Below are 8,495 nucleotides of genomic sequence, written 5' to 3' on the forward strand. Positions count from 1 at the left end.
ATTCGACCTCACTCTATTATGAGTTTTTACTTGACGACAACTTCGGTACACTTGCCGAAGGGAGATTTGTTGAGAGACAAGTTTTCCGTGCATCAAGTTTATGGCGCCGTTGCCGGGGATTGATTGTGCATCAACAATGATTAGATTGGAAGATCACTAGATTGAGCATTTTATTTTGTGAATTTCATTTTTCTGTTTGAGTGATTTACTTTTTGTTTTAGTTAAACTTCTTCCCTTCTCCATCTACTCTTTTGTTTCTCTTTGTTATTTTCAATTCTGTTTGCTAACCCACTAACTGCTTGATATATTGCATCACCCATAACTAACATCAATTCTGACACAAATACTGTCTGCACCTATATTCTCTGCTTGTACTTGTTGGTTGTATGACAGGGAGAAGAAGCGGGGCTTCAACTTCCTTTGATTCTGAACCAGAGAGAACCTTCCTTAGACTAAGGAGGGAGGCAAAAGAAAAATGAGTAGTTGGTGCTGAAGAAGAGGAGGAACAGTTTGAGGAATACTTTGAACCAAACATGGAAGAAAACATGGAAAATCATCATGAAGAAGAGATTCACAACCATAGCAGAGGAGGTGGAGCAAATCATGTTGGGGAGGATAGAAGAGTTTTGGGCTCTTACATTAATCCAAACCTAGGCAATTGTGGAAGTAGCATCCAAAAGCCAACAATCCATGCCAACAACTTTGAACTTAAACCACAGCTCATCACCCTTGTTCAGAACAACTGTTCGTTTGGAGGAGGTGTTCAAGAAGATCCCAACCAACATTTGACCACCTTCCTGAGAATATGTGACACAGTGAAATCTAATGGTGTTCATCCTGACGCCTATAGATTGCTCCTATTTCCCTTCTCACTCAGAGACAAGGCAGCCAAGTGGCTGGAATCCTTCCCAAGGGAGAGCTTGACAACTTGGGAGGATGTGGTGAACAAATTCTTAGCAAGATTCTACCCTCCTCAACGAATCAATAGGCTGAGAGCTGAGGTTCAAACCTTTAGGCAACAGGATGGTGAGACTCTGTATGAAGCATGAGAGAGGTTCAAAGACTTAACAAGGAGGTGTCCACCTGACATGTTCAACGAATGGGTCCAGCTGCACATTTTCTATGAACGGCTCTCTTATGAGTCAAAGAAGGCAGTAGACCATTCATTTGGAGGGTCCTTGAACAAGAAGAAGACCATTGAGGAAGCCATAGATGTTATTGAAACAGTAGCAGAAAACGACTACTTCTATGCTTCCGAAAGAGGGAACACAAGAGGAGTGATGGAGCTAAACAATGTGGATGCTCTGTTGGCCCAAAACAAGCTCATTACCAAGCAGCTGGCTGACCTCACCAAGAAGATGGAGATGAACCAAGTAGCAGCAATCTCCACTTCATCAATAACACAAGAAGGAGTAAACCAAGAAGCAGAAGGGAGTCAGGAGCAAGCCAACTACATTGGGAATTCACCAAGGAAAAACTATGATCCATACTCCAAGACTTACAACGCTGGATGGAGAAATCACCCGAACTTTGGGTGGGAAAGTGAGCAAGATCAAAACCAAGACCAGAGACGTTACAACTCCAACAACAATGCAGCTCACCAACAATTCACCCAGAGGACATCTCAACACCCCCACAACAACACTTCTCCACACACTTATCAAAACCAAAATAGCACATCTGCTCCGAATCACTCATCAATTGATGACAAGCTCTCTAAGATCGAAACCTTCATTGAAGGAATTTGCAGAGACATTCAAGACAGTAAAGCATTCAGAGAGAAAGTGCAGTCAAACATGCAGAATCAAAATGCTGCCATAACAAAACTGGAGACACAAATCAGCTATCTTTTTAAGCAGCTTCCGAACCACAATTTTTGCTATGATGCTCATTCAAGCAAAAGGGAGGAGTGTCAAGCTATCACACTTAGGAGTGGGAAGGAACTGAAGGAACATCCCCAAAAACCACTAGAAGAAAGCTCAATTGAAAAGGAAGAGGAGCAAGATGGAATGCAACCCCCCACGCCAAGTTTACAGAAAGAGAAAAAGATACCCCAACTCAACGTCTCAAGAGCTCCATACCCCCAGCTATTGAAGAAAAAGGAAGATGACAACCAGTTCTTGAGATTTTTGGAAATCTTCAAGAAGCTACAAATCAACATACCATTTGCTGAAGCCATAGAACAAATGCCACTTTATGCCAAGTTTTTGAAGGAGCTAATGACTAAGAAGAGAAGCTGGAAGAACAATGAGACTGTGATACTAACTGAAGAGTGCAGTGCTATCATTCAGCATAAACTACCTCAGAAACTGAAGGATCCTGGGAGTTTTCAGATCCCTTGCATTATAGGAGAAATCACAGTAGAAAAGGCTCTTTGTGACTTAGGGGCCAGCATCAATTTGATGTCAGTAGCTATGATGAGAAAGATGAAAATTGAGGAGGCTAAACCAACAAAAATGGCTCTACAACTGGCAGACCGATCGTTCAAATTCCCTCACGGGATAGTGGAGGATTTGCTAGTAAAAGTAGGAGATTTCATATTCCCAGCAGATTTTGTGGTGCTGGACATGCAGGAAGACGCCAAAACCTCCATCATTTTGGGAAGGTCATTCTTGGCCACTGCTGGAGCTGTCATTGATGTTCAAAAAGGTGACCTCACCCTTAGATTACACAATGAAAAGATGAGATTCAATGTGTTCAAGGCCATGAGTTATCCACCGGAACAATTGGGGAAATGCATGAGGTTAGATGCACTTGAGGATGAAGTGCAGGAGAATTTTGAAGAAGATGAACCTGAAGAGAACCAGAGATTGGTGGAGGAAGAATCTGAATCAAGTGAAGAGGTAGCTACAACAGAAACACATATACTAGGTGCACCAAAGGAAGGGAGCGAAAAATCAGAAGCACCCAAACTTGAACTCAAAGCATTACGACCCACTCTCAAATATGCCTATCTAGGAGAAAATGAAAACTACCCAGTGATCATAAATTCATCCCTCAGTCAAGATCAAGAGGACGAGCTACTCAAGGTGCTGCGGGAGCATAAGGATGCCATTGGATGGACCCTTGCTGACTTGAAGGGAATCAGTTCAGCCATATGCATGCATAAAATACTATTGGAAGATGATGCCAAGCCATCCATTCAATCCCAATGAAGGCTGAACCCAATCATGAAGGAAGTGGTACAGAAAGAAGTTATGAAGCTTTGGCAAGGAGGAGTCACATACCCAATTTCGGATAGCCCTTGGGTTAGCCCCATACATGTTGTGCCAAAGAAGGGAGGGATCACTGTGGTTACCAATGAGAAGAATGAGCTCATACCTACAAGGACTGTCATAGGATGGCGGATGTGCATAGACTACAGGAAACTCAATGAGGCTACACGAAAGGACCATTTTCCCCTTCCATTCATGGATCAGATGCTGGAAAGACTTGCAGGGCACGCATATTATTGTTTTCTCGACGGTTATTCAGGATATAACCAAATAGTGGTTGATCCAAGAGACCAAGAGAAAACCTCATTTACCTGTCCGTATGGAGTGTTTGCCTATAGGCGCATGCCATTTGGATTATGTAATGCCCCTGCAACTTTCCAACGCTGCATGCTTTCTATCTTTTCAGATATGATAGAAAAATTCATTGAAGTTTTTATGGATGATTTTTCGGTATTCGGAGATTCTTTTCCTAGTTGCCTACATCACCTCGCCTTGGTATTAAAAAGATGCCAAGAAACCAATTTGGTCTTGAACTAGGAAAAATGCCACTTCATGGTGACAGGAGGAATAGTCCTTGGTCACAAGGTCTCTCACCAAGGCATTGAGGTTGATAGAGCTAAAGTAGAACTTATTGAAAAACTACCCCCACCCAGTGATGTCAAGGCAATTAGAAGTTTTTTAGGGCATGCTGGTTTTTACAGAAGGTTCATTAAAGATTTTTCAAAGATAGCCAAGCCCTTAAGCAATCTCCTTGTATCTGATACACCATTCATCTTTGATGAAACATGCATGCTAGCATTTGCACATTTGTAAATGAGGTTATCCTCTGCTCCTATCATCTTCGCACCTGATTGGAACCTACCATTTGAATTGATGTGCGATGCATCTGATTTTGCAGTTGGGGCAGTGTTAGGACAAAGGAAACATAACCTAGTTCGTGTGATATACTATGCTAGCAAAGTCCTTAATGAAACTCAAAAGAATTATACCACTACTGAAAAGGAGTTGCTAGCAATAGTTTTTGCATTTGACAAATTTAGATCATACCTCATTGGTGCTAAAGTGATTATTTTTACAGATCACACAGCACTTAAATATTTGTTTGCCAAGCAAGAATCAAAGCCAAGACTAATAAGGTGGATCTTACTGTTGCAGGAATTCGATATTGAAATCAGAGACAAGAAAGGAGTGGAGAACAAGGTGGCAGATCACCTATCCAGAATAACCCCATGATCAAGGTGGAGAAAATGATACAAATGTGAACGAGCTCTTCCCTGATGAGCAGTTGATGACAGTTCACAAAGCACCATGGTTTGCAGATATTGCAAATTTCAAGGCGACTAGGGCATTACCCCCAGGGATCAATAAACATCAAAAGAGGAAGGTCATGAATGATGCAAAATACTTTGTCTGGGACGAGCCATATCTCTTCAAGACATGTTCAGATGGAATTCTTAGAAGATGTGTTTCGGAAGAGGAAGGGAGAGAAGTCCTGTGGAACTGCCACGGTTCATGCTATGGCGGGCACTTTGGAGGGGATAGAACTGCAGCAAAGGTGTTACAAAGCGGATTCTTTTGGCCCACTCTTTTCAAGGATGCCAAAGAACTAGTAAAAAACTGCAATGAATGCCAAAGATCTGGAAACTTGCCCAAAAGAAATGCCATGCCACAAAATTTCATCTTGGAACTCGAACTGTTTGATGTGTGGGGAATTGATTTCATGGGACCATTTCCAACCTCATATGCAAACAATTACATCCTGGTAGCAGTAGATTATGTTTCCAAGTGGGTAGAGGCTATTGCAACCCCAACTAATGATAACAAGGTAGTCATGAACTTCCTCAGGAAGAATATCTTTAGCCGGTTTGGAGTCCCAAGAGCCCTCATCAGTGATGGAGGGAGCCACTTTTGTAACAAACCACTAGAAGCTCTTCTCTTACGATATGGGGTAAAACACAGAGTAGCCACACCTTACCATCCTCAAACAAGTGGGCAAACTGAGATATCCAACAGAGAGCTGAAGAGGATCCTAGAAAAGACTGTGGGCGCATCTAGAAAGGATTAGTCGAAGAAGTTGGATGATGCTCTGTGGGCATACAAAACAGCATTCAAAACCCAACTTGGAATGTCTCCATATCAATTAGTCTATGGGAAAGCTTGTCATTTACCACTGGAGCTGGAACATAAAGCTCTTTGGGCTATCAAGATACTAAATTTTGACAGCATTGCTGCGGGTGCAAAAAGAATCTTGCAGCTGCAAGAAATGGAGGAATTCAGGTCACAAGCCTATGAAAACACTAAGATGTATAAAGAGAAGGCAAAGAGAAAACATGACATGCATTTGGCACCCAGGAGTTTCGAAAAAGGGCAGCAAGTACTCCTTTACAATTCTAAATTAAGGCTGTTCCCAGGAAAACTCAAGTCAAGGTGGTCCGGACCTTTCTTGGTTACAAAAGTATCACCATATGGCCATATCGAAATCACGGATGAAGGTTCAAAGAGGACTTTTACAGTGAATGGACAAAGACTCAAGCATTATCTGGGCAACATGGGGGAAGACCCCAGAGTAAAGTACCATCTCAAGTAATTAAGGACTCGTCGAGCTAGCGACGATAAAAGAGCGCTCTGTTGGGAGGCAACCCAACCTCAGGTAGTTTCACTTTCGTCTTTATTTCAATAAAAATCACAAAGTTGTTTCCCCTGTATTGTAAGGAGCTAAGTTTGGTGTTCCAAACCAAAACAATCCAAGAGTGATAGTGTAGTTCTAAGTTTGGTGTTCCACTAAAGAACATTGGTTAGAATTATACTCCACTCCAAAAGAACATTGCTAGCTCCATCCAATCAAGAGAAACAACTTAGATGTAGTTAGACTTTAGGTGATCATGGCTTTGCTGATAGCTAGATATGAGGGTCTCTGCATATATGCAATGTTATGTACTGGGCAAAGAACTAAGTTTGGTGTTCACACACCAAACTGAGTTCAAGAGGCACAAGCATACATATAAGCTAACTATGTCTCAAGTGCTTTGGGAACAAGCAACTTCCAGTGACCTTGTAGGAATCTTATAAGGAAATGGTGCACCTTCACCCAAAGAAGCGAGGCAGCAAAAACTAGGATGATGACAAAGAGAGAGGGGGACCAGAGATCATCACCCGAAAGTTGTATTGTTACCTGATTCCATTGTACTTAGAACTGTTGAAAGTTGGAGGTCCGAATTGCACTTTTGATTTGTAGTTACTTGCAGTTGAAGTTTTTTTAAATTCTGTCTTTTAAGTTTTTCCTTCTGAATAGGTCCATCATTTCTGGTTTAAATGTCACTGCACCATCACTTAACCTACTTGTAAGCTTGTCCATTTAAATCAAATAAAAAGAGAATGATTATAGTTGTAAAAGACCAGAGTGGAGTTTATATTGTGGAAGTGCATTCATGAATCTTTGGGGTAGTCATAAGTTAGCTAAGTTGGTTCAACCACAAGGTTAGGAGGACAACTATCTATCCTGAATACTTGACTTTGGATATACCCATGAGACTAAGCATATGACAAGATCCTAATAAGAGAAAAGGGAAAAAACAAAGGAAGTGAAAAATAAAAGAAAAAGAGTAAGCAATAAGGCTAGGCATCAATGGTTTTAATCTTGAGGCAAGTGTCTGTGGTGCTCCTGTGTGAGGGATCTACTTGGATGAATAAGCTCTTAGGGGTACCTTATCACTTGGTAACTTGGGTTAACTAACTCGGGATTATCAGCTGAAAGTCCACTATCAAGAGTAACCCTCAATACAGAGCATTTAGTAACCCAAAGAGGTGCTGGACACCAAGGTCTCAAGAAAAGAAAATAAATAAACTATATGCCTGTGGTGTGTATGTATGGGGGAGAGACTTGAGGGAGTAAGTCCTTAGGGGTGCTTCAACACCTAGCACCTTGAACCAACTGGTTCGGGAGTGTTGGCTGAAAGCTTATCTTCAAGAGTTGCCCCCTTACAGAGCACTTAGCCTAAATAACACAAACTACCCTTGTAATAACAGTAAAAGGATCAATGAATAAAATTCTCATGAGATATAAACAAAGTAAGTGTTTAGGGACATGATAAAGGTCTGAAAGCCAGTAATGGAATGAACCTAAGTTGCTATGCATGAAACCACCATAAAATCAGTAATATGACTTCCACAAGAATGACTCATTCCTCTGGATATTCCATTCATCATTCTCTTGTTCCAGTACTTGCTTAGGGACAAGCAAGCTTTAAGTTTGGTGTTGTGATGCCAGGGCATCTTGGCCAGTTTCACTAACCTTTTCTTTAGTGTTTTTAGGTTAGTTTCATGCATTTCTTTAGGAAATAAGCTAGTTTTGGGTAAATATTCACTTATGCCTTGACTCAAGCATACATTGTGCATTTTACATGATTTCATGAGGATTTTGCATAAGTTTAGTGACAAATATTATGTTGCATTACTCATGACTTGGACTAGAGCTTTGATGCACTTTGTTGCTTGATTTCAGGACCAAAAAGAAGCAAGAAAAGGGGAGGTAACTTGCAAAGATTAATGAGAAAAGTGATTGCCAATAAAAGCCATCAATGCCCACGTTAGAGAGTCATGTTAACCAAGTTAACGTGAACTCTAACGTGGAGAAAAGAAGTTGAGCCAACGTTAGTGACACTCAACATTGTCACTAACGTTGGCAATTACTCATAAGTGGTCACGTTAGAAGCCACGTTAACCTAGTTAACGTGGCCTCTAACGTTAAGGGGGAGGGAGAGAAGCCAACGTTAGTGACACTCAACATTGTCACTAACGTTGGCCTATGGTGCTAAGTACCACGTTAACTCCCACGTTAACTTGGTTAACGTGGGAACTAACGTAGAAGATGAAGAGTTGTCGACAACGTTAGTGACACTCAACATTGTCACTAACGTTGAAGCAACCACACAACCCCCAAGAGTCACGTTAACTTCCACGTTAACTTGGTTAACGTGGAAGCTAACGATGAGAAATGAAGGATGAGCCAACGTTAGTGACACTCAACATTGTCACTAACGTTGGGATGGCTAAAAGATGGCCACGTTAGAAGCCACGTTAACCTAGTTAACGTGGACTCTAACGTGAGACCTAGGGGCACATTGGAACGTTAGTGACAATGTTGAATGTCACTAACATTCTCGAAGGATGGCAAAGGCCACGTTAGAAGCCACGTTAACCTAGTTAACGTGAGCTTTAACGTGAAGCAAGAAGGGGCACACTGGAACGTTAGTGACAATGTTGAGTGTCACTAACGTTCTC

The 8,495-nt window shown here is 41.5% G+C and overlaps 1 non-coding gene across 1 annotated transcript; it reads right to left on the bottom strand.

Moving 5' to 3' along the window:
• Positions 1-986: 986 nt before the first annotated feature.
• LOC148564172 (small nucleolar RNA R71) lies at positions 987-1,090 on the bottom strand. Its single transcript, XR_015885470.1, has one exon. It is a non-coding gene; the product is annotated as a small nucleolar RNA R71 (small nucleolar RNA).
• Positions 1,091-8,495: the final 7,405 nt, after the last annotated feature.

The sequence above is a fragment of the Arachis ipaensis genome, chromosome B5 (genome assembly GCF_059453495.1).
Source record: "Arachis ipaensis isolate K30076 ecotype BB chromosome B5, ASM5945349v1, whole genome shotgun sequence".
Lineage (NCBI taxonomy): Eukaryota > Viridiplantae > Streptophyta > Magnoliopsida > Fabales > Fabaceae > Arachis > Arachis ipaensis.